The 24,263-nt window shown below is 36.1% G+C and overlaps 1 protein-coding gene across 11 annotated transcripts in view; it reads left to right on the top strand.

The window, feature by feature from the left end:
- LOC129906660 (mucin-17) overlaps positions 1 to 24,263 on the top strand; it is a 470,057-nt gene that overhangs the window by 245,931 nt on the left and 199,863 nt on the right. The window lies entirely within an intron of this gene.

The raw sequence follows: 24,263 nt of genomic DNA, 5'->3' as shown, positions 1-24,263 counted from the left end.
CCTGTTTTTTTTAACTTATTTTTCTTGTTATTCAGTCAAAAATCATTTTAGAACTCCAACTCCGCACATGTATGCGGATAGCCCAGGCCTACATGTCCTATAAATTCGAGATTTTTTGAACGCTCCAAAAAAAGGATAAAAATAAAAAAATTACCCAAAAATACCCCTAAAAAATAGGTGTTTTTCAAAAAATCATGTTTCGAAATGCAGTGTATTTAAAAAAAACCGTATTAGACCCCTTATTTTTTTTCCCGTATCTTTCATCTGACATCTTTAGAATTGTCAAACAAAATTCCCCTTCCCATAATTATCATTTTGTCATAGCCCTAACACGTGTGCAACGTTTAAACAAAACGTTATAGCTTAGTTTCATTCTTAAATTAATCTTATCTATCTATAGCAAAAAAAAACAATTCTCTACGACTTTGCGTTTAGATTTTAGCTCAAATTTCATATTTCCCTTTTACCCCTGTTTACCCTATTAAATGACGAAATTTTTAAAAATCCTTCATTTGAATTAAGCTTTAGGTTATTATCTTTCAAATAAGCTATTGAAGATTTTTGTATCTCTAATAGTTTATTTTCAATTTTGAATTGAAATTTTTTGCCGCACTGCGAAAATGCGAGAGTGTAACGTTAGAAAATGGCGTCACTTTTTTGCTGTGGCTGCCATGGTTCATCGATTTATAAGACGTTATCACGTCAAAAATTAATATCTTTTAATATTTTTCCTCACAAGAAACTATAATTTTCACCATTTAATATAATGTAGTTCGCCGCTCAGGATTTCAATAAAAACAGAACAGAGCTGAGCGGCTGAGCAATGTCGCTCAGGCGCTCAGGGTCTATATGGCAACGCTCATCCGCTCAGGACGTGGCCGCACCCTTAGTTTGATTCAATCTCAATCCAAAATAGAATAAATAGCCCAGTCAAATAAGGGTTTAGAATTGGAATTAATGCTAATAGAATTTTTTTGCTCAATATCTTTGTTTTGGCATTCTATAACTTACCTCAAATGTCAAAAATCTCAAGTCCGCAAGTCGCGATTTTCAAAGTCAAACCGCGAAATTTAGATTTTCGAAATAAGCAATAATGGACAAAGGCATTATATACACAAATTATACATGATTTCAAGGTATTTTTTAATGTTGATTCTAAAAAAATCAAGGCAATCTGATGTCTCTGAAAAAAGTTATACCTTATTCTAATCTTTCAACCCATATTATTATAACAAAACTTACTCTCGAAAAAACTTTAAAAAATATAATAGGGTAACTGACTTTTTAGATTTTTTTCCTATATTTTAAATTGAGGCTACTATAGATACTAAACACAATAATTTTCCTGGAAATCGTATAATGTGGCTCACGAGGAAGAAAGATATCAAGAAACCGGTTCTGTCAGGTACTGTTAATAACGGTCCAAAAAATATTTTTTATATCAAAAGTAGGACCTTATACCTTATATTTTTTAATCAAAATCGTTAGCGCCATTTTTATTCATTTTATTCATACTTGTCGTATGGCAAGTACCGTTAGTTTTGGTCCTAAAAATAAAATTTCAATTTCGCCTCAAAAATACCAATTTCGAAGAAAATAGCTTCAGTAGTTAAGGCTGTACATCAATATACATAGAAAGAGACATACTGACTGGCAGACAGACAGAATTGCGGGGCCCACTTTTTTCCCATTCTCTATCATCGTAATGTCATATTAGTTGTTATCCGAATTCAGCTATTTTTTATGTGTCATTGTGACGTTATTTCCCCTCTGCTGTACCTTCAACATAAATACCTTATGTTCACCATTGACGCGTGGGCTTATTTTCTCATTTTATAAGGCAGCCACATTAGGAACAAACACATCCGAAATTTGACCTAATAATCCTTTTCCACACACTGCTCTTCTAAATTCAAATCACAGCGTTTTAATAAAATCGCCCAAATAAACATATATATGGCAGCAAAACTGTAGTGTCATTACTATATAAACTTTGCCCAAAACCAACCTCATTTCACTTCTTTAACCATCATGCACTAGTGTTGGTTTAATGTAATTTCTAAGGCATCATCAATTCGAAATTATGGCGGAAAGCAAACAGTTTAAATGTTTAATTACCTTCTAAGGGTGCATCTACTCTAAGCTGACTTCGCATCCATCTATTTCCATTTGCAACCTGCACACCCATTAAGACCCACATCCAGTAATTCCCCATCTCCACAAGGAGTCGGATGCCGAACACATAATTCAAAACTAAAAAATGGTAGACAAGGATTCAAAATGAATAAAACTTGCATCCTTGCTAGTTTCTCTCCTTTGCAGAAATGAAAGTGCAGCACGTCGATTTGTTTGCGTGCGCCAGTGCATATAACTCCTTCCTTTGGTCCCGTATATTTTCTCATTTTATGCTTTTTTCATTTTTTTTTTATATTATTTTGCAGTTTTATGTAGTTTGAGGATGAAGCTAAGAGATGCCAGAATATAAATTCGTAATTCAGCATTCTGAACGATGTGCAATGTGCATTTTCAATTCGATTCGGTTTACCAAATCAACCCTGCAACAAACTAACAAAAATAAGTTAAAACAAAACACAGCTAAAAACGAACGCCAAACACTGTAGTGGGAAAGAGTGGGAGAGGGGGGGCGGAGTGTTACTGAACCTCACGTCCAAACCTAGATGAAGTTATAGTGCGGCCGATTAGTTGCAATTAGTTAACAACGTTCAAAAAATATGTTCTGTTTTCCAATTTTCTGGTATCGATGCACATGTTTTTTAATCTCAACTCGTATCCACTTGCCTAAACACCCACAAATTTTAATAAAGGTAGCTCTCTTATTTTACTCTTGTTTTCCTATCTGTGTGATAATGGATTTTATCAATAAATAGCTCCAATTTCATTCATTCGCTGGTACTGGTAGATATCCTTTTCAAAAAGCATTTGATCATTTAGTAGATTCTATACTCCGCATCAAATCGATTTTTTGCAGTTGATTGAATTTTTTATTTACATAGGTAAAAATGTATGAATAATATGCACCAAAAGTTATATTCAGTCATGGCCAAAAGTATTAGTCACCTCTGATCTCTCATAAGATGCTGTATTTTAAAAAGGAAGAAAATGATAAAATAGAAATCCATTACATCAATTTTATTAGGTACCTACTGGAAAATATCTATTAGTGTTGCGGACTTGTTTCAGGTTCTATTACATTAATTAATCATGAAATTAGTAGTTATGCATTTGAGCTATCACTGATCAATTTTTTTGTATTATATCGGGAAGAATGAGCCCACTGTCGTACCTGGGCGAAGCGCTTTAAGGCCCAGCTATAATAGGCATATGCGTGCATGGGCTTATGTCAAAATCGAACGAACTGCTTCGTCCATTTTCTGAAAACATGAGGGGCAGCCATAATGAACGCACGCGCTCATAGCCTTCTGTCACAGTTTAAATTTTTGTTTTCCTTAATTTTTGAAAACAAAACGAGTTGAATTACACAAAAATATTTTTAAAACTGTTTTTATTCAATTCACAATTCGTTTATCACGTTTTTATTAAGTGAAAATTAATTTAAATTTTTCATCCCCCTTGCATCCATGTTGTTTACATTTTATTCTGAAAAATTTACTCATGCCTTGCGGTTCAGGGCGCACGGCATATGCTTAACGAAAGTTAACGAAGGGTGCATATTAGACTGATTCAAAAAAAAATGTTTTTTTTTGTTCAAAGCATTGTTGAAAATATTGTTGGAAATGACGAAAAAAAATACTGTAAAAGTTTCAGCCCTTAATGTTAACATTTAGTACCGCCGCATCGCAAATTTCTATTTCCCATACGATTTGTATGGGAAAGATTGTGTATTTGTGTTTAGAATGTTTTATCTTTTTAATAGTTCATCCTGTCCGCTCTACAAAAAAGCTCATATTAATTTTTTTGATTTACGCCCGCGTTTCGAAGTTATTCAACTTTAAAATATAAAAAGTAGTTTTTTCATTTTTTTCCGATTTTTTGACGAAAAAATTTGGCAAAATTTTCGAATATTAATATTCTATGTTGTGTTTTGGTTTCACAGATCCTTTTATATAACTCTCAAACCCCTAATACTATCATATTAGATTTCTTCAATAAATTCGAATTATTCATTTTTTCAACTAAAAATAATTTTAATCAATTTTTCGCGTCCGTTTTTTTTAAATTGTATAAATGCAATTTTGTAGAGCGTTCAATTTTATACAAGAAAATGATTAAATCTAGCCTTTTTGATGAACCATTAAAAAGATAAAAAATTCTAAACACAAATACACAATCTTTCCCATACAAATCGTATGGAAAATAGAAATTTGCGATGCGGCGCGCCGGTACTAAATGTTAACATTTAGGGCTGAAACTTTTACAGTATTTTTTTTTTCGTCATTTCCAACAATATTTCCGCAATATTTGTTAAGAAGAATCTAAGCACCAGTGAAAACATCCTCACAGGACTCCTCACCAGTGAAGCCACAGCTATCAACTTAAACACAGGAAGAGATGAATCATTGACGATTATCAGCGTTTACTTCAAGTGCAGTTCCAACGCCAGAGGCATCCATAAAGATCTGCAAACCCTCACCGGCATCCTCTCAAGAAGCACCTATGGACTCATCGGCGGTGATTTTAACGCTAGACATCAACTCTGGATGGATACAACTGTTAGCGCTGGAGGCAAAGCGATAGCCGACTGGCTAGATATCAACAGTTCTCAACACTCCCTAGTTCCAGTTTCCCAACCGAAACCAACCTACCCGAGAACACCATCAACCCTGGACTTTTTCCTCGCAACTTCAAATCTCATTCATATAGAACCAGAATTCAGCAACTTCACCTGTTCAACAGTACCCAGCGACTCGGATCATGAAGCAGTACAGTTAATAATCAAGCTTCACCATCCCATTTACGTTATAGAACAACCAGTAGCACACTTCACTAACTACAGACGTCTAGATGTAGACAGGCTGGAGAGGGATGTCGAACAAACCGTGACACTGCCTCCACAAAACAGGAACTTGGAGAATACTGAAATTGATGCTGCTATTGACTCCCTGAAAATAGCAATCACGAGGCACTGGACAGTCAAAAGCAACCGAAGACATCAAAAGACCGCTATCAACATCTTCCTGAACACGTGCAAGACCTGTACGCACATAGACAACGGTTAAGGAAGCGTCTCCAAAGGATTCACCAGCGGGAACTGAACACATCAAATCCAAACTACCGAACGCTGTGGAGTGAACTACAATGCACCAATATCATGCTGCGAAACTCCATTCAGCACATTAACAACACACAATTCCAGAAGAGACTACAGTCAATAAAGCCCGGACCTGATGCCTTCAAGAACATCAACCGAATCGTCGGTCAGAAGTCACCAATCCCGGAAGTCATAAATATCACCAATTTAGAAGCAACGACATCGCAGGAAAAAGCAGAAGCATTTGCAGTCCACTTCGAAAGTAACTTCACACCGAACCCTTCCGTAGTCCCGGTCTTCTTAGAGGAAGTCGAAGCATCCATCCAAAGGACCTTATTACCTAACAACGATAAAGCAACATTCAGCGACTCCAATCCTGCAAGTGAACCAACTGACAGTCCAAACATGAGTACCCCAGAAGATATTGCCGAAATAATTAACCTATCCAAACCGAAAAAATCAGCTGGACCGGATGGTATCTCCAACTTCATCATAAAGAGGCTCCCGCAAACAGTGATAATCTTCTTAGCTATCATCTTCAACAACTGCATAAACAACTGCTACTTCCCACAGAAATGGAAAACTGCAACAATTGTGGCGATTTCTAAGAAAAGTGCTAGGAACATCATCTCCAATTATAGGCCAATCTCTCTTCTCAACAATCTTAGTAAGCTCTTGGAAGAGCAGACACTCAGGAAGCTGAAGAAGTTCTGCAGCGATAACAACATCATCCCAGACATGCAGTTCGGTTTTCGGGAGAAGCACTCCACACTGCATCCGCTCATGAAGTTCCACCAAGACATTATCTCAGCTTTAAACAACAATCAAGTTACCGTCGCATGCTTTTTGGATGTCGAGAAAGCCTTTGACAGCGTTTGGATAGATGCTCTTATCCATAAACTTCATTTACTAGGCTTTCCTTTGGCACTAATTAAAATTATTTTTTCTTTTCTCTCTTCCAGAAACTTTTTTGTGCAAGTGGAGGATCGGAAATCACCAATGAAAGTCATTAGAGCTGGAGTTGCTCAAGGATCCAAACTTGGCCCCTTCCTTTACAGCATCCTGACGTCAGACCAACCACCTGCAAGTGAGTGCAAGAACCTGCTTTACGCGGACGATTCACTCACTTACTGCAAGTCCATCTCGCCAACAATAGCTGCCAGGAAAGTCGAAGCTCACATTCGGAAACTGTATGAGTTCTACAGTAAATGGGGTATCCGAATAAACTCATCCAAGTCGGAACTACTGTGCCTTAGACGATCAGGAGGAAGAGGCAGTCGATCGGCTGGAAGCTGTAGAAGCATCACATTGACACTTCCAGATGGAACTAGATTGCCTGCCAAACGCAACGCCAAGTACTTAGGAATCAACTTTAACGAGCTCCTCAGATTCAACAATCACTCCCATTTGGTCCTCAAAAAAGCCAACTTTGCTTTCCATCGCCTTCACCCTCTGATGAAAAGAAGAACAGGATTGAGTCAACCAACGAAACTCTTGATCTATAAGCAGCTTCTGCGACAAGTCATTGCCTACAGCTTTAAAGTATGGTACACCATCTCCAAGACAGCCATGAAGGAACTACAAATGTTCAAGAGAAAAATACTGAGGATTTGCACTGGACTCATCTTTGACCGACAGCGGCAGAAATTCTATAGCAACAAACGACTCTACGAGGAAGCAAAAATCATTTATAAAAAATTTATTTTTTTGTACAGAACTTTTTATTTTAACATTTAAAATTTACTAATGTTATGCTGTGGCTGATAAAAACAACTTTTTTGTTGGTAACAAACAATTACGTCTATCTTCTTAAGCAATTCCAGCTTCTAAAATCTTCTCTCACTCGCAAATTAAATCAAAAATACTTTTAATCTTTTGGCTCACATGCAACGAAATAGAATCAGAGAGACTACAACAAGCATGTCAAGCTCGGGTATGAGGGGCCAAAAGAGCGTAATCTTAATTTGCATGGGCCGCAAAAAAAAAATTGGCATTTTTATTAAACAAATGTATATGTATCATACATACATAATGTATGCATAAACAAAAAACAAGAACAAGTCGTAAATTAGGCTGGATATTTAAATATTCGGGTATATCAACTTCACCGAATTTAGCAATTCTTTGGAGTCACACATAAAATAGGCAGAACAAATTTTAAACAATAATCCATTAAGCTGAATTTTTTTTTACTAACCTCAAAATCGTGGCAAAATCGCATCGTCACCTCCTCGCGGTGCCTGATGGATATCAAACTAACGACGAGCGTTGGATCCATTCGATCCACGAGCTGAGTTATCTATTCAGGAACTAGGAGCAAAAAAACAGAAATATCGCTCTGAATGCACCGGCTCACAATTAAATCCTAGAGCGTCTGACACATATTGTGCGGCACACTGGTCAGCGTCTGTACCCTGTGGGGCGGCTGAATATAAACTATGGATAGAAGTAACTGACCTATTTATGGTACGAAAACAAAGTTAAAAAAATTATGGCAATGAACAAAACGACTAGATTAAATACCCCAGGTGGCAATCCAGTTAAACTGGTAAATCCACTCTCTTTAGAGGTCGGTCCTATGGATTCTGGGGAGGACCAATTATTGCTTATAAATATTGAGAGACGGAGTTCAAAGATGCAAAGAACTCCCCCAAACAATCACCGACAACCCCAAACAATACTATTGATGTTAAACACATCAGCGAAAAAGGGACCAAGAAAAATGAAGAGATCGACATTACAGATCAACAGAGTTCCATCGAAAACAAAGAGATAGACCAATCAAAATCAAAGAACTACTTTGAAGAATGGCAAATGGAAATAACGGAAAGAAAACAACTTGAAGTTCTAGTTCAAAGTCTTCAGCTGCAAGTGAAAAAACTCGAAGAGAAAGTTTCCTTACTTGACAAGAAAGATTCAGAGTCCACGCTTCAGTTAAGTCCAAAATATATTGAGCGTGAATATCAAACTGATGAAGAAGAGCTCTTGTTTGAAACTGAGAAAAAGAAAAATAAGCGTATCACAAAGAAACGTAAACCAAACGGGAGTCCTGAGATTTGTTTAAGAAATCAGAAAAGCTCTAAAAACGAAAATAATAAAGAATTGTTAACAGAAACTAATGAAACGAATAATGTGGTAGCTGTTGTTAAATCAAATTCTCACGCTAAAGGCAGCAAAAAAATTACACCACCACCAATTATGATCTCAGGATTTCCAATTTTTGGAGATCTTAAGAAAATAATAGAAAATTGTACTAAAAAAGCTTGCAAATACACATCGTACAACAAAGACAACTGGAAAGTCACAGTCGAAAAGCCGACGAGTATAGATCTGTCACTGAAGAACTGAGCAAACACCAAATTCAATGGCACTCATATGAGAACAAAGCTACAAGGCCAATAAAAGTAGTAGCCAGAGGTCTTCATTCCTCGTGCTCTCCCGAGGAAGTAGTGGAAGATCTTGTACAAAAAGGCTTCCAAGCCCTTGATGCAGTCAATCTATTTAAAAATGAGACAATTAAAAACTCCACTGGAGAATACACGTCAAGTAAAAGGTTATTACCTTTATTCATGCTAACTTTTGACAGTAAACAAAGTGTCGAGGAGATTTATAAAGTAAGATCAATCTTGGGCATAGCTGTTAAAATTGAACCACTGCCAAGCTTTTGGTCATACCCAAAAATACTGCAACCGCGAGTTTGCTTGTGTAAAGTGCGAAGGAAAACATGCAACTAAAAATTGTCCGATGAGCAAAGATCAGAAAGCAAAATGTGTGAACTGCCAGGGTAATCACCCGGCAAGCTATACCTAGAGGCTGCCCAGTTGCCAAAAAATTCCAAGAGTTCAGAAGCAGAAATACATCTGCTAGAGACAAACCCAGAAACACAGTAAATACCGATTTAACTGCTGAAAACAATACTAAGAATGAACCGCCTAAAAAAGCTATTCAAAGTAAAAGCGATGAAAATAAAGCCTATTCTCAGATTCTAAAAAATGTGCGGAAGAATGAAGAGAAATGCTACAACTCATTCTCCAAAGAATTGATAAACAGGATTTGAATATCAAACAGTTAAGCGAAAAAGTCGCTTTTAAAAAACAATGATGGACAGAAACTTAAAATCGCTACATGGAATGCAAACGGTCTTTTACAACACTTATCCGAATTAAAAATCTTTTTAGATCTAGAACATATAGATATTTGCCTGGTGTCCGAAACTCATTTCTCCAATGGGCAAAGTCGAGATAATGTAATAGAACACTATTCATGTTACCACGCTCCACATCCAGCTGACAGGGCAAGAGGTGGATCGGCGATTCTTATAAAAGAAAGCTTAAAACATTATGAAGAAACCAAGCTTACTAATGAAAATATGCAAGTAACAACTATTAGTATTGGTATGAAAAAGAAAGAGTTTAAGATAGCAGCTATATACTGCCCACCAAGGCGATCCCCGACAGAAGATGACTATACAGATCTATTAAATCTTCTTGGGCATAACTTTCTTGTTGGTGGAGACTTCAATGCTAAACACACCCATTGGGGTTCAAGACTTATATCAACAAAAGGCAAAAGACTTTTCCAAGCAGGCCGTAAATACAATTGCGAATTCTATTCCTCCAGGTCGCCAACTTACTGGCCTTCCGATACAAACAAAATACCAGACCTTATTGACTTTTTCGTAGCTAAAGGAATTAAACGAAATCACATTAGTGTCGAAGGTAATTATGACTTGTCATCAGATCATACTCCAGTGATTCTATCACTAAGTGAATCGGAAGTAATAGAAAAAAGTAATCTAAAGCTTGTAAATAAGAAAACAAACTGGAGTGATTTTAGAGAAAGGCTTTTAAGTTTTATAAATTTAAGATCTCCCATGGATACAATCGAGCAAATTGACCATGAAGTGGAACAATTTATTGGTGATGTGCAACAGGCCGCTGAAGAAAGTACTCCAACATTTTCTAATAGAAGACAAAATGAAATAAAATATCCTTTAGAGATAAGAGAGTTGATAATAGAGAAGAGCTCGAAGAAAATGGCAAAATACTAGATTTCCAGATGATAAAACAACGTTTAACCGTATAAGCAACAATCTTAAAAAACAAATTTATAAATTCAAAAATGATTCACTCAGTTCATTCCTAAAGAATTTAACGACTGATGCTTCAACCGATTTTTCGCTATGGAAAGCAGCCAAGCGCCTGAAAAGACCGCAGTTACTAAACTCTCCCTTGAAATCTCAAGATGGGAAATGGATCGGTAACCCAAAAGAAAAAGCTAACCTTTTCGCGGAGCATCTTGCGAATGTTTTTAAGCCATACCCAACAAACGCGGCTGAAAATAGTTTACAGTTTGTTGATAAGATAGATGAAAGTGAAATACCAATTGTAAGATTAAAAGAAATAAAAAGTATGTGTTTACATCAACTATCAAATAAAAAATCACCAGGTTACGATCTAATTACTGCCCAGGTTATGAAAGAAATGCCTTTGAAAGTTTCATAAAACTCCAATATATAATAAATGCATGCCTTAAGCAACGGTATGTCCCACACCATTGGAAAATTGCTTAAGTTATTGTCATACCCAAGCAAGGTAAGCCACCTACAGAAGTGACGTCTTACAGACCAATATCGCTTATACCAATTATGGTAAAAGTTTTTGAAAAACTGCTTCTGAAGAGACTTAGCAAAATTATAGAAGAAAGAAGATTAATCCCAAATCATCAGTTTGGCTTTAGAAATAAACATTCCACGATAGACCAAGTTTATAGAATAACGGATACGGATGTAAAAGAAAAAGCATTAGAAGAAAAACAAGTAGCTATGTTCGGCTATTTTCTTAGATGTTTCTCAAGCCTTTGACAAGGTTTGGCATGAGGGACTTGAGTACAAACTGCAAAGGGATCTTCCCAGACAGTATGTACTATGAAATATTAAAATCGTACATCTCGGACCGATTGTTTAGAGTAAGGTACGATCAAGAATATTCGGAACTGAAGAAAATAGAAGCCGGTGTACCACAAGGAAGGGTCCTAGGTCCTACCCTGTATTTACTATACACAAGGGATATCCCAGTTGGTAATCACACCATAATGGCTACTTTTGCAGATGATACCGCAATTTTGGTACCCGACAAATGTGCAGTAAAACTGCAAAATGCCTTCGACACAGTCAGAGATTGGACCGAAAAATGGCGTATCAAACTCAATGAAACAAAATCTTCACATATAAACTTTACAAATAAAAAGATAAACAATATTCCAATATTCATTAATAATCAAGCTGTACCTTACGCCAATACGGCCAAATACCATGGAATGACTTTGGATGCAAAGCTAAAGTGGAAAGAGCACATCAAAAAGAAAAGAGAAGAACTAAACTTGAAATATAGAAAATTGTACTGGTTACTTGGTAACAACTCTGATTTATCAACCCAAAACAAAATAATGCTGTATAATCAAATACTAAAGCCTGTTTGGACCTATGGTATCCAATTATGGGGCTGTACAAAGAAAACAAATACCGAAATCATCCAAAAATTCCAAAACAAAGTCCTTCGTCGAATAGTAATGCACCTTGGTACATAAGAAATAGCGATCTACATCGTGACTTACAAAGTCATACCAATTCTGAAATGGTGTCCGTCTTGAATACAAGAAACCATGTTCGGAGATTAAGAAGAACCAAGCCTCATGAGCTTATGATCTAAAAAAACATGGGAAAGTATTAAAAGTTTAAACTTCCCTCAAAGTGATTTTACAAAGTTAAGAAAGAAAAATCTGATGTCGAGCTCTCAAGATTGGTCCTGATAAAGAGGTGGTTTTAGTGGTTAAGAGTCCCACACTACTTGGTGTCGAATACTGCCAAGTGTCTTTTGAAGATTTCCTCCCGTCAAAAAAAAAAAAAAAAAAAAACTAACCTCAATGGTGGCAAAAATTTTACACGGTGTTAACTATTTAACGCAGTTCACACACGGCCTAAGTTGCATTTGAATAGCATATCTTGGTCATATTTTTGTTATAATATGAATTTTGCTTGTAGTTTAAAGCTTAATTCAGATAAATTGAGAATAAATCCTACAAACATACGAAATCATAGATTTTTAGACACCAAAAACTGATAAATTAGTTTTTCCAAGTTCGTTTGATAGCTTAAATGAGAATAATTTACTTTAAGAAATCACAGAATTTACCTCAAGCCACGAGAAAAACTTAATGTGCGTAGAAAGCTATAAAAACATGTGGCTCGCGGGCCGCGAGTTTGACATGCATGGACTACAGGGGGCCTATTACGTAAAACGATTATCGTTAAAATCGGCTCGTTATCGTTGAAAAGCGACTCCGTGAAACGATTATCGTATAAAAACGATGACACGCGACTGCGTAAAACGATAATCGTTTAAGGCTGAACGATACTCGTTTTTCAATACGACTGACATTTTGCTGTCGTTTGGCTTTCGTTTTGGTTTTGTTGTGGAAAATATTTTGTGCCTACTAGTGATATTCCTCTTGAAATAATCAAAATAAAAAATAATTGGAAGAGAAGATGTAAATAAATACATTTTTTATTCGTCGTTTAAAAAATATTTCGTGTCTGCCAGTGATATTCCTGTTCGGCAAAAAAATGTGAATACATTGTATTTGGAAATAAAATATTTTATACATTTAATAGGCCGCCAATAAATGGAGCTAAATCCAAAATACCTTGGAACATTTTCGCAGACATAGCTAGCAAGTGCACCTCCGAAAAAATAAATCCATGGCTTGAAAAGCGCGTACGTTCTTTTAAACACAAGTATAATTATATTACGTATTTTCTTATTTATGTCCACTTGTGGAAAATCTACAAATACACTCTGAAAACACATTTTTAGCAAAGGTTAGAAATTTTATTTACTTTTTTTTCGTTTGTTTATTGAGCCAATTTTGACAGTCACAAATAGGAGTGAAGTTAGTTGCGCTTGAAAAAGGATTTTTTTTCCTGTTTCATCTAGTACAATTTCTTTTATGCGTTATCGTTTTATATAGTCGCTCTTTGTCGCGACTATCGTTTGTCGTGGCTATCGTTGTTTTGCCGTTCGTTTCGTATTATGTAATAGGCCCCCAGCTTGACAATAGTCACGTAAGAGTAAAATGTATTCGCCATAGCGAAATTCTCATTTTTGCAGATGATATGAAAATTTATTAAAGTATCAAATCGGTTAATGATCGGAGGCTTCTGCAAGAGGACATTAATCATTTTTCTATATGGTGTAGTAAGAATAGCTTAGTTTTGAATCCAATAAAATGTCAGACAATGACTTTTTCCAAAAAACGTGCTCCTAGTTTGTATGAATATAAAATATCCCAACACAAATTACAGCGTGTTCAGAACTTTAAAGACCTAGGGGTTAATTTTAGTTATAATCTTGATTTTTCCGACCATATCAACGTCATCGTGAATAAGGCCTTCTCTATGCTAGGTTTTGTGAAGCGTTGGTCAAAAGAATTTCAAGATCCTTATGTGACTCTTTCCCTCTACAATTGTTTAGTACGCCCCCACCTTGAGTACGCATCGCAAGTTTGGACTCCTTTTTACGAGACCCATAATGTAAGACTGGTATCAGTACAACGTAATTTCATTCGTTTCGCCTTAAAAGGACTGCCATGGTCTGATCCTTATGAACATCTTATGAACATCTGATTAATCTCCTTCAGATTCAAACTTTGGCTCAAAGGAGGGTTAACAATGACATAATCTTCATTCACCTGTTAATCACAGGCGTAATTGATGCACCAAATTTACTTAAATCTGTTGGTTTTAACTATCGAGGGGGTGCTTATAGCCTCCGATGCTTGGATTTTTAGTAGGTTGGTATTTTGAAAAAAGTTTTTTTGTTTTGAACTAAGGGTGGGCTAACGAAAAGAGGTGATGTAATTTGTTGGAATTGGCATGGTTAGTTGAGAAAAAATGGAAAAAGGATAATTTTTTTTTTTAGTAGGTTGGTATTTTGAAAAAAGTTTTTATGTTATAACTTTTGAGCTAAGGGTTGGTGTAGTGTCTTGGAGTCACCCTGTGACTCCGAATACAAAAGTGACAGGAGACTTCAAAAGTGACACGACATTTATGTCAGTCAGAGAGACACGTGCCTACTAGTTTTTTGGTTGGTTTTGAGCATCCAAGAAGATAACTGAATAAAATAAAAACTAAAAAAATATATTTCATTTTAACTATCTTTTATTTTATTTAAAACCACAACATTTTGGCGACGAGCGAAAAATGAACGAAACTACGATGTCTAATGTCAACCATACGTCATCACAAACTTTCGGTGGAATAATGAATATTCCACCACACCGAACAAATTATGGCTTGCATGAACCTTTAACACGCATGTGTAAACTTCTAAATTTAAATTCAAACCTTTTTGATTTAAACTTTAATAAAAATAGATTAAAAACTATCTTAAAAACCAGTGTACCACGCTCATAAATGTTTGTGTTTATTTGTATGTCTTTTTTGTTGCTCAAGTAATTATTTTGTTTGTATTTCTTTAATGTTTGTTTTATCTAATATTGAATTCAATGTTTTTATCTTAGTGTACGTTTTTTTGTAGTTATTATTTGCTTACTAACTACTAACACTGCACTAAGTGATGAGCCGGATAACACAGTTTTGTGTTGGCAAATGGTCGCAAGACGGTGCTTGCTATAAGCGCTCTTCGACTATGAACTGATAGTGTAAAAAAAAAAATAAATAAATACACAAATCGTTGGCCGAATAGTCGGCTGCTGAATATTCGATATTCGGCCTAATTGCTCGTGAATTTTGTTGTTGAATTGTTGGTTTTGCACTTTGGTTCGTTTGCCCAACGTAAGCCCAGGATAGCCCAACTTTTATTTTTGCTATCCTACGCTTAGTTTAAAAATTATAGAAGAATTAGTTTTTATTCACCACACCAAACAAAAAAAAGTACGTATACACCTCAGTGACCTTTTAAAATTTATGATTAAGAACAATTAAATCCACTGGTGTTTGCACCACGCATCAAATGTTTTTAATTTGACTTAACATTTTTACTTAATTCAACGTATGAACTACTACATTCCTGTTAAGAAGCTTAAGTTGACATTTAACATTAAAATCCACACATACAAATAATTTTTCAAGTCTTAAAATCAATAAGTTTTTTGGTTTGCCATATATGTAAGTATCTAGAAAAGCTACATGCTAAGTATATCCAAACATTTTTCAAAAGCAACAATAAATATAAAATGGTGTGTAATAATTTCTTTTTCAAAACACGAATAAAAAAACTTTTTTCATATATACATATAATTTTTTCTCAATTAAACAAGCTTATTTTAACAAATGACATAGCTTTTTTTCGTTAGCCCACGCTTAGTTCAAAAGTTATAACATAAAAAAGAACATTTTTCAAAAAACCAACCTACTAAAAATCAAAATTTGTGTTCTTTTTCAATGTAAAAATTATCTTTTTTCCATTTTTTCTCAATTGACCATGCAAATTCCAACAAATTACACCCTTAGTTCAAAAGTTATAACAAAAAAACTTTTTTCAAAATACCAACCTACCTACTAAGAATCAAAATTTGTTTTTTTCCAGTTTAAAAATTATCCTTTTTTCTCAATTAAACAAGCTAATTCCAACAAATTACATCACCTTTTTTCGTTAGCCCAAGCTTAGTTCAAAAGTTATAACAAAAAAAAAAAAACTTTTTTCAAAATACCAACCTACTAAAAATCAAAATTTGTTTTTTTTTCAGTGTAAAAATTATCCTAACGAAAAAAAGTGACGTATGTAATTTGTTGGAATTGGCATGGTTAATTGAGAAAAAATGGAAAAAGGATAATTTTTACCCTGAAAAAAAAATTTGATTTTTAGTAGGTTGGTATTTTGAAAAAAGTTTTTTTGTTTTGAACTAAGGGTGGGCTAACGAAAAGAGGTGATGTAATTTGTTGGAATTGGCATGGTTAATTGAGAAAAAATGGGAAAAGGATAATTTTTACACTGAAAAAAAAATTTGATTTTTAGTAGGTTGGTATTTTGAAAAAAGTTTTTTTGTTTTGAACTAAGGGTGGGCTAACGAAAAGAGGTGATGTAATTTGTTGGAATTGGCATGGTTAGTTGAGAAAAAATGGAAAAAGGATAATTTTTTTTTTTAGTAGGTTGGTATTTTGAAAAAAGTTTTTATGTTATAACTTTTGAGCTAAGGGTTGGTGTAGTGTCTTGGAGTCACCCTGTGACTCCGAATACAAAAGTGACAGGAGACTTCAAAAGTGACACGACATTTATGTCAGTCAGAGAGACACGTGCCTACTAGTTTTTTGGTTGGTTTTGAGCATCCAAGAAGATAACTGAATAAAATAAAAACTAAAAAAATATATTTCATTTTAACTATCTTTTATTTTATTTAAAACCACAACATTTTGGCGACGAGCGAAAAATGAACGAAACTACGATGTCTAATGTCAACCATACGTCATCACAAACTTTCGGCAAACTGGAGCAATTTCAGCCATCAATGGCCTGGAATAATTACAAAGAACGAATGGAGTTTTATTTTGAGGCCAATGGCATATCTAACGACGGATCAATGAGAGCAATATTTTTATCATGTGTTGGGGAATCTACATATGAGATAATCCGTTCTTTACTTACACCTCTGTCTCCCAAAGATGTGTCGTTCCAAGAAATCGTAGAAAAGTTGGATGATCATTTTCATCCTAAACCAAATGAAATAGTACAGCGATTTACGTTCCACCAACGTGTTCAGAAGAATGGGGAATCAATTGCTGATTTTGTTAAAGACTTGAGAAAATTATCTGAACACTGCGATTTCATGGAACTAGACAAAATGCTGAGAGATCAGATTGTTTGCGGAGTGGCCGATGAGTCATTACAAAAGCGTCTGTTTAGTGAACTCAAGTTAGATTTTAAAAGGGCGTACGAAATTTCGGTTGCACATGAAGCAGCCCAGCGCAACGTACTCAACGTCCGTTGCAATAATGAAGTGATGGCAATGTCAACTAAAAAGAAGTACCAGAGACCAGAACATTTGCGATGTTTTCGATGCGATGGCAATCATTTTGCTGATAAGTGTTTTTATAAAGATAAAAACTGTGATTTCTGCAAAGTAAAAGGCCACTCAAGCAAAGCATGTTATAAAAAGAAGGCAGCTAATCGTCAACAACAAGCTATTCACGTAGTAGATGAAAGACCAGTTCAAGACGAGCCCGAACATCAGCTCTGTGAATCAACAGGCTCATCAAACTATTTTTATGAGTTAAATCACATCCAGACAGCAATGTCAAACAAGATTTTGACACAGGTTTGGCTTAATGGGGTTATAGAGTCTTTTGAGGTTGACTCTGGTGCGGCGTGCACCGTGATTTCAGAAGTTACTTGGAATCGTATAAATCACGAAAACAAGTTGTTGATTCCATCGACCATTACGTTGCAAACTTGGTCCAAGGAGAAGTTGCGCATTCTGGGATCATCTTTGGTGAATATAAAATATAATAATAAAGATTATAAATTGCCAGTTGTTGTTGTTGCAGGTGGTGGGCGTTGTTTGATTGGAAGAGACTGGTTTCCAATTTTGGGAATTTCTGTTCAAGGTGTTTGCGCGTTAGAGGTGGCAGGGAATGCTTTGAATTTAGAGGGTAAATTTCGAAACGTTTTTAGCGAAGAATTGGGTGCTCACAAAGGGCCACCTGTTTCTTTGGAAATATTGCCAGGGTCAAATCCAATTTTCCTCAAGCATCGTCAGTGTCCAATCGCCTGGAAGCCAGCAGTTGAAACAGAAATTGAAAAACTCGTTCAACAAAAAATTTTGGAGCCTGTCATGTTTTCCCGTTGGGCAACACCCATTGTACCTGTGTCTAAGTCTGACGGTTCTGTAAGAATATGCGGTGATTACCGGAGCACTGTAAATGCGGTGATAAAAACCAATGCTTACCCTCTACCAACTGTCTCAGAGGTCATGGCGGCAATCTCGGACGGCAAAGTATTCACAAAGTTAGATTTACAACAGGCCTACCAGCAACTGGTTGTTGATGACGCCTCGGCAGAGTTGTTGACCCTTAATACACACAAGGGATTATATAAGGTGCGTAGATTACCTTTTGGTGTTTCGGCCGCTCCAGGTTTGTTTCAAAAATTTATGGATAGTCTTTTGATCGGTATAAAGGGCGTAAAAGCATATCTCGATGATATCATCGTTTCTGGAAAAGACGAATCTGACCACAAATGTAATTTAGAAGCAGTTTTTGAAAAATTAGCCAAAGCAAACGTGACAGTAAACAAAAATAAGTGCTTATTTGCTCAACGCGAATTGGACTTTCTTGGTTTCCATATTAGTGGGGATGGAATTTCCCCTAACAAAGAGAAAGTGAGAGCGATTCAACAGGCACCTACTCCTGAAAATAAGGAGATGTTGCAATCCTTTCTGGGTTTACTTAATTTTTATAACTCATTTTTACCTCATAAATCATCTGTTGCTGAAAAATTACATCAATTGCTTGATAAAAATGTGCCATGGAAATGGACCGATGAACATCAAGGTGTTTTCAACGAACTAAAAAACTTGCTTGATTCAGATACCATTCTAATACATTATGACGTGTCTAAACCGTTGGTTCTCTCTTGCGATGCTTCGCCTTATGGGATTGGTGCCGTTCTTGCACACCGTGATACGGAAAATGGAACAGAGCGTCCCATTGCATTTGCCTCTCGCACTCTTGGAGTCCACGAGCGAAACTACGCTCATATTGACAAAGAGGCACTTGCTATTATTTTTGGAATGAAACATTTCCACCAATATGTTGCTGGACGTGAAATAATTATTACCACTGACCACAAGCCGTTGTTGGGAATTTTTAACAGACGTAAACAAATACCACTAATGATCTCACCACGAATGTTACGTTGGTGCCTGCTCTTGTCCGCTTATGACTATACAATGGAGTATAGACCAGGGCCAAAGAATGCAAATGCTGATTGTATGAGTCGTTTGCCTTTACCATCATCAATTGACGCTCCAATAAATGGTCCGGCTTGATCAAGGTTCTCAAATATCAATGATATCTGAGGAAGCAGCGCAGATCCTCTCCTTGCCAAGGAAAATAATAAGTACAGAATTAACTGGACTCTCAGATGCAGCAGTGGGTACATCAAAATCAAGAGTGTATTTAGAGATAAGACCAAGATTTATGAGCAACAACAAAATGCAAGCAGAGTTTTTGGTATTACCAACCCTTATAAAACCACTACCTGACGAATCATTTGAATTTAATAAAAATGAGTGGGAAAATTATATTCTGGCAGATCCAAACCTGAATACAAAAGATCGTATTGACATTATCATCGGAAGTGACTTATATCCAAAGTTAATTGAAGAAGGAGTAAGGAAGCACAATGGCATCGTGGCACAAAATACGATTTTCGGGTGGGTAGTTTCCGGCTCACTACACGAGAAACGACAATGTGGCAAAATCATGTCAGCGGTTACTTCATCGATGGAGAGGTTCTGGGAGATAGAAGAAATAGAAAAAGATAATGAAATATCAGAAAACGACATCTGCATGCAAGCATTTGCAGAAACAACAAAAAGAGATACGGATGGCAGATATGTAGTTATGTTGCCACTAAGAACAGATATAGAGCTTGGAGAATCTAGAAAACAAGCTTTAGCTAGATTCTTACAGTTTGAGAAAAAGATTAATAACAAAATAAAAATCGACTACATACAGTTTATGCGAGAATACGAAAACCTGGGCCACATGGTCAAGGTAGACAAACAACACGAAAATATGGGTAAATACTATCTACCGCACCATGCAGTTGTGAAAGATACAAGCCTAACAACAAAAACAAGAGTTGTATTAGGTGCCAACAACGAAGACGAATGCAGATACATAATAAGAGCAGTAAGTGAAAATCTTTCAAATGCTGGTTTTCAATTACGAAAATGGTCTTCAAACAATCAAAATTTGCTGACTGGCATAATGTCGAATGATGAGCAAAAAATAATTAATGTCAAAGAAGGCGACACTATGAAAACATTGGGACTTCACTGGGATCCAGATCAAGATGAGTTCCGATTTGTTATAGATTCATCTAAATTGAGCATTTCAAAAACCAAAAGAAATGTGTTATCAAATATTGCAAAAATATTCGATCCTATTGGATGGCTTGCTCCAGTTACGATAAGAGCGAAAATATTCATACAAAGATTGTGGCAATCAAACTATGACTGGGATGATGAACTTGATGAAATCATGAAGGCTGAATGGATGACCTTTCAACAAAACTTACAAGAAATCAAATTAATTAAAATCCCACGATGGATATTTAATGACGAAGCAGGTCCAATAGAAATACATGGATTTGCGGATGCTTCAGAAAAAGCATATGCAGCTGTCATATATGTTAAAACAAATATGACAATTAAAATACTAACAGCCAAAACCAAGGTGGCACCCATCAAAAATAAAAAAACTCTTCCCAAATTAGAGTTATGTGCAGCTCAACTACTTGCAAGGTTACTCAATAAGATAAAAAAGTATTTCTCAAATGATACAAAATACTATGGGTGGAGTGATTCCACTATTACTTTGTGGTGGATAAAAAACAACAAGAGCAAAGAAATGTTTATACGAAGCAGAGTAGCTGACATCAAGAGTCTAATGGATAAAATCGAATGGCTGCATTTAAATTCGAAAGACAACCCAGCCGATGTTGCATCACGTGGCATATGCCCTTCAAAAATTGCTGCACACGAACTATGGTGGACAGGTCCGCAGTGGCTGAAACAATCAAAACATCATTGGCCGCAACAGCAACACTTGGCACCATCAACAGATTTAAGAACGATGTCAACATTACAATGCAAGAAACATTTTGTATCGAATTTAATCGAACGATTATCGAACATCAACAAAATTGAGAAAAGTGTTGCATATGTGCTTCGTTTTATTCGGTGGTTTCGATACAAACAAATAACGCCAGGATCAATAACTGTATCCGAACTGTCACAGGCGAGAATTTTAATCATCAAACAACAGCAAAAAATTCAATTTTGCAATGAATTACAAAAAATTGAAAACAAAAAGGATATTCCTTTGAGCAGCAAAATAATTCAAATGAAACCTTACCTAGATGATGAAGGAATCTTAAGAGTGGGTGGAAGGCTTAAGTATGCAAGGTTACCTTTGAACCAGAAACACCCAATAATACTGGATAAATGTAAACTAGCCAGTTTAATCGTTAAAGAAGCACATGCAGCTACACTACATGGTGGAAATTCGGTGATGGAAGCATATATTAAAAGAAGATACTACATAATTGGTATCAAAACACTAATAAGAAGATGTTGTCGTAGTTGTCCGATTTGTATTCGATACAACAGTAGCGGTGCGAACCAAATAATGGGAGATCTGCCAAAGCAAAGAACTACAGTTTCTCCACCATTTCTACATGTTGGGGTCGACTATGCTGGACCAATATTGATGCGAACATCAAGAGGTCGAGGACAGAAAGCGTACAAGGGCTACATAGCAGTTTTTGTATGCATGGCTACTAAAGCCATTCATTTAGAACCAGTGAGTGACCTTACAACAGAAGCATTCAGGGCAGCTCTAAGAAGATTTTTTGCAAGACGTGGCAAAAGTGCTCATATATATTCAGACAATGGGTCTAATTTCATTGGAGCGAATCGATGTTTAGACCAAGAATTCAAGAACGCCATCAAAAACAACGCGTCACTCGCTTCAAGGTTAGCTGAAGACAAGGTGGAATGGCATTTCATCCCACCCGCAAGTCCTCACTTTGGAGGGCTTTGGGAAGCAGCCGTCAAATCAATGAAACACCATTTAAAACGAATAATGGGAGAATCTAAATTAACATTTGAAGAGATGACAACATTGCTATGTCAGATAGAAGCAATATTAAACTCACGTCCCTTATGTGCGATGGGTAATGACATAGACAGCATTGATGTATTATTACCTGGACATTTTTTGGTGGGACGTCCTTTATTGGATTCCCCTGAATCAGGAGAACTTGAAAAAATTGGGTCCCTAGATCGCTGGAAACTGGTGCAAAAATTAAAACGAGACTTTTGGCAAAAATGGAAGGACGAATACTTGGTGTCTCTTCAAAAACGTACCAAGTGGAAGTCTGAAAAGAAGAATCTGGAGGAAGGTGCAATCGTTATTATAAAAAACGAAAATACCCAACCGTCGAGGTGGCCCATGGGACGCGTTGTTGAAGTCCACAAAGGGTCAGACGGCAATGTACGAGTCGTTACACTAAGAACAAAGGACGGACTCTACAAAAGACCAATACATAAATTATGTCCACTCGAGACTTCTGAAGAAGAATCGGAGAGTAAAATTTCACAGCAAACATGCCAGCTCACCCGTTTAAAAGAATATAATGGATCAAAAAACACACAAGTTAATGGAATTAAATTTTTGATGTTGATGTTATTAGTATTAATTGCATTTGGACGAGCAAAGAGTTCAACAACCAATATGAGCACAACACCTGATATGACAATTAAAAACTTAGACGAAAATGTGGGAATTTACTTAGACCCAATCGGAAAAATGGATGTGGTGGCATCAAAATGGAGACTTGTAGTTTACTACGATTTAGATTCATATATTGAAGAAACCAATAATATTTCAAGCTACATAACTAAACTACAAGACAAGTGTTCAAAAATGTTCTACTTCAGCGAGCAGTGCAGTTTAATAACAGCAAACTTAAAGAGAAGATATGAAGTACTGTCTGAAAACAACAAACTATTAATAGTAACCAACAGGGTAAAAAGAGCTCCACTTGAATTTGTTGGTTCACTCTACCACATTTTATTCGGTATTATGGACAGTGATGACAGAGAATCCTTAGAAGAAAACATGAAAAATCTTTTGGACAACCAGCATGAACTGGATGGCTTAAACAAGAGGCAAACATCACTGGTAAATGCTACAGTAAATGTCTTAAAGAAAACGACAGACGAAGTAAACGACCAATTTGTAAGAATCAATGGTCAAATTAATGAAATACGCAATACGACACTTCAAGCTCATAATGCATACAAAGCAGGAATGATATTTCAGTTAGCAGCAATGCAACTTGATGCAATGTTAAGTGAATGTAATGATGTGCAAATGGCAGTTATAAGCATCCTCATTGATGTTAATAATCACCATATAAATCCGTTGTTATTAAAACCATCCCAACTACAAGAAGAGATTCACAAGATTCGGAATAAAATCTTAGGGAAGTTTCGTTTACCTGGTGATGGTACAAAAAATGGATTGAAAGAAACATTTCGCCAAATGAAAGCGAGGGGATTCATACTTGGCCGGCGTTTAGTAATAGACGCGGAGATTCCACTACTTCACTCAGAAGCATCGGACGTTTTTCGGGTAATTGACGTGCCAATACGTCAGGGAGATATTATTGTGACACCAAAAATATACACCGAAATACTTGTCTTCAACTTCCAATTAGACGCATACAATCTAATGAGTCAGGCACAACTAAATCTCTGTCTAAAAAACGAAGAAACGCACTATATTTGCCATGGTAATTGGCCATGGAAAACTGCAGCAGATGGATCATGTGAGATATCACCAATAAAGAAAGCAAAAACAGCAAGCTGTCATTTTGAACGAGTTGGTCAGCAAGACAAATGGATTCAGTTGACTAAACCAAATACATGGTTGTTTAAACAATTTACGACCACGGCTATTCATATAAGCTGTGGAAATTCTGAGCACAAATTGGTTAAGCTTCCAGCACAAGGGCTTCTAACATTAAGGCCACATAAACGGTTAGATACAACGGAGGTTTCCTTACTTCACCGCAACAAGTTAAGTCTGAAACCATCAGCCATTTCGAGGAACAGACGATATGGACGAAGGCACTGGACGAAGTTGCAGAGGAAAGAATTAAACCTATACAGGCAACTATAATAAACAACAAGAATGAACTACTCAAAATTCAACGAGACTTGG

Source organism: Episyrphus balteatus, chromosome 1 (assembly GCF_945859705.1).
Source record: "Episyrphus balteatus chromosome 1, idEpiBalt1.1, whole genome shotgun sequence".
Taxonomy (NCBI): domain Eukaryota; kingdom Metazoa; phylum Arthropoda; class Insecta; order Diptera; family Syrphidae; genus Episyrphus; species Episyrphus balteatus.
This window is presented reverse-complemented; position numbering and strand designations above follow the sequence as displayed.